Source organism: Phaenicophaeus curvirostris, unplaced genomic scaffold (assembly GCF_032191515.1).
Source record: "Phaenicophaeus curvirostris isolate KB17595 unplaced genomic scaffold, BPBGC_Pcur_1.0 scaffold_68, whole genome shotgun sequence".
Taxonomy (NCBI): domain Eukaryota; kingdom Metazoa; phylum Chordata; class Aves; order Cuculiformes; family Cuculidae; genus Phaenicophaeus; species Phaenicophaeus curvirostris.
Window position 1 is genome coordinate 764,839 of NW_027206690.1, and position 3,582 is coordinate 768,420.

Here is a 3,582-nt window from a genome sequence, read left to right on the forward strand (position 1 = left end):
TGGTGACACTGGAGGAGCAGCTGGTGGCCCCGGAGAAGCTGCTGGTGGCCCCGGAGGAGCAGCTGGTGGCCCTGGAGAAGCTACTGGTGACACTGGAGGAGCTGCTGGTGGCCCCGGTGGAGCTACTGGTGACACTGGAGGAGCTGCTGGTGGCCCCGTGACGGGGTCGGTGGCTCCGGAGGCGACCAATAAACCCACCGTGTGCAGCACAGAACGCGCCCCACGGATCTCACCCCATGGATCCCACCCCCCAGCTCAGACCCCACGGATCCCTCCAGCTCCTCAACCTCCTCCCTGGAACGAATCCTTTATTTCCACCCCGCGATGGAGCTCGGGGCTCCCTCTATGGGACCTGGTTGGGGGGGGGGATCCCCCACATTTTCCAACCCCCCTTTTTTTTTATTATTTAATTTCTACTTGGGGGGCCGATAAATCATCTTCCGGCTCTTCATCACCGACCACTTGTGCCGCTTCAGGTAATAGGAGAGGAGGGCCAGGAGAGCCCCGAGAAGCAGCATCTGGGGGGGTTAGGAAGGAAAAAAAGGGGGGTCAGGAGGTGCCCCAGATTGGGGGGGGGGAAGGGGATGGGTCGGAGCCCCCCGAAAAACCTTTAATCCCATTCGCTTGCGGTGATCGTGCTCGGGCTCGGCCACCCAGCGCAGGAAGGTGCAGACGTCCTTGGCGATCTGAGACATGGAGACATCCACTGGGATGGGGTTTGGTGACACCAGGATGGGGTTTGGTGACACCAGGATGGGGTTTGGTGTCTAGAAGAGGGTTGTGGTGACACCAGGATGGGGTTTGATGTCACTGGAAGGGTTTTGGTGACACGGGGATGGGTTTTGGTGTCTAGAAGAGGGTTTTGCTGCCACCGGGATGGGTTTTGGTGTCTAGAAGAGGGTTTTGGTGACACTGGGATGGGTTTTGGTGACACCGGGATGGGTTTTGGTGACACGGGGATGGGTTTTGGTGACTGCGGGCTGAGTTTTGGTGTCTAGAAGAGGGTTTTGGTCTCACCATGAGGGATTTTGGTGCCACCTGGCTGGGTTTCAGTGCCACCGGGCTGGGTTTTGGTGTCTAGAAAAGGGTTTTGGTGACACTGGGATGGGTCTTGGTGACACTGGGATGGGTCTTGGTGACACTGGGATGGGTTTTGGTGTCACCAGGATGGGTTTAGGTGACACCAGGATGGGGTTTGGTGTCGAGATGACGGATTTGGTGCCACTGGGCTGGGTTTTGGTGTCGCCGGGACGGGTTTAGGTGTCACATGGATGGGTTTTTGGTGTCACCGGGATGGGTTTTGTTGTCGAGAGGAGGGATCTGGTGTCACCGGGATGGGATTTGGTGTCACTGGGATGGATTTTGGTGACACCAGGATGGGTTTTGGTTTCACCATGATGGGTTTTGTTGTTTACGGGAGGGATCTGGTGTCACTGGGATGGGTTTTTGTGCCACTGGGATGGGTTTTGATGTCACCGGGATGGGTTTTGGTGTCTAGAAGAGGGGTTTGATGTCACCGGGATGGGTTTTGGTGACACCAGGATGCATTTTGGAGTCACCGGGCTGGGTTTTGGTAACACCAGGATGGGTTTTGGTGTCACCGGGCCAGGTTTGGGGGTCACTGGGATGGGTTTGGGTGTCTAGAAGAGGGTTTTGGTGTCACCAGGATGGGTTTTGGTGTCGAGAGGAGCGGTGTGATGTCACCGGGATGGGTTTTGGTGTCTAGAAGAGGGTTTTGTTGTCACCGGGATGGGTTTTGTTGTCTAGAAGAGGGTTTTGGTGTCACCGGGATGGGTTTTGGTGTCTAGAAGAGGGTTTTGTTGTCACCGGGATGGGTTTTGGTGTCTAGAAGAGGGTTTTGGTTTCACCAGGATGGATTTTGGTGTCGAGAGGAGGGATTGGGTGCCACCAGGCTGGGTTTCGGTGCCACCGGGCTGGATTTTGGTGCCACCAGGATGGGTTCTGGTGTCACCGGGCCGGGTTCGGGTGCCCGCAGACCCTGGTGCAGCGCGGGGACGCCATGCGCTGCCCCGGCTGTGCCGTGGTGGTGCAGAAGCGGGACGGGTGCGACTGGCTGCGCTGCCGCCTCTGCCAAACCGAGATCTGCTGGGTCACCAAAGGGCCCCAGTGGGGACCCGCGGTGAGAGACACGGGGCACTGGGGGGCACTGGGAGGGACTGGGAGGGACTGGGGCCCCGGAGAGGCCACCACGGCCACCAGAGAGCCCGGAGACACCACCCGGAGAGCTGGAGATGCCACCATGGGCACCCAGAAGCTGTTGGTGGCTGTAGAGAAGCTTGTTGGTGGCCCCAGAGAACATATAGGTGGCCCTAGAGGAGCTGGAGAAGCTTCTGGTGGCCCCAGAGGAGCTGTTGGTGGCCCCAGAGAAGCTGCTGGTGGCCCCAGAGGAGCTGGAGAAGCTACTGGTAGCACCGAGAACCTGTTGGTGGCCCCAGAGGAGCTGCTGGTGTCCCCGGAGACGCTGTTGGTGGCCACAGAGGAGCTGCTGGTGTCCCCGGAGACGCTGTTGGTGGCCCCGGAGACGCTGTTGGTGGCCCCAGAAAAGCTGGTGGTGACACTGGAGGAGCAACTGGTGGCCCCAGAGGAGCTGCTGGTGACACTGGAGGAGCAGCTGGTGGCCCCAGAGGAGCTGTTTGTGGCCCCAGAGGAGCTGTTGGTGGCCCCGGAGAAGCTGCTGGTGGCCCCGGAGAAGCAGATGGTGGCCCCAGAGACGCTGATGGTGGCACCAGAGACGCTGATGATGGCCCTGGAGAAGCTACTTGTGATACTGGAGAAGCTACTGGTAGACCCGGAGAAGCTGCTGGTGACCCCAGAGGAGCTACTTGTGACACTGGAGGAGCTGCTGGTGGCCCCGGAGGAGCTGCTGGTGACACTGGAGGAGCTGGTGGCCCCGGAGAAGCTGCTGGTGGCCCCGGAGGAGCTGCTGGTGGCCCTGGAGAAGCTGCTGGTGACACTGGAGGAGCTGCTGGTGGCCCCGTGACGGGGTCGGTGGCTCCGGAGGCGGCCAATAAACCCACCGTGTGCAGCACAGAGAGCGCCCCACGCACCCCGATCCAGGGATCCCGCCCCACGGATCCCGCCCCACGCACCCCGATCCAGGGATCCCGCCCCACGGATCCCGATCCAGGGATCCCGCCCCATGGATCCCAATGCAGGGATCCCACCCCACAGATCCCGCCCCACGGATCCCGCCCCATGGATCCCACCCCACGGACCCCAATCCAGGGATCCCACCCCATGGATCCCACCCCATGGCTCAGACCCCACGGAATGGATCTCACCCCATGGATCCTACCCCACGGAATGGATCCCACCCAATGGATCCCACCCCCCGGCTCAGACCCCACGGATCCCTCCAGCTCCTCAACCTCCTCCCTGGAACGAATCCTTTATTTCCACCCCGCGATGGAGCTCGGGGCTCCCTCTATGGGACCTGGTTTTGGGGGAGGGGGGGTTACCCCCACATTTTCCAACCCCCCCTTTTTTTTTTATTATTTAATTTCTACTTGGGGGGCAGATAAATCATCTTCCAGCTCTTCATCACCGACCACTTGTGCTGCT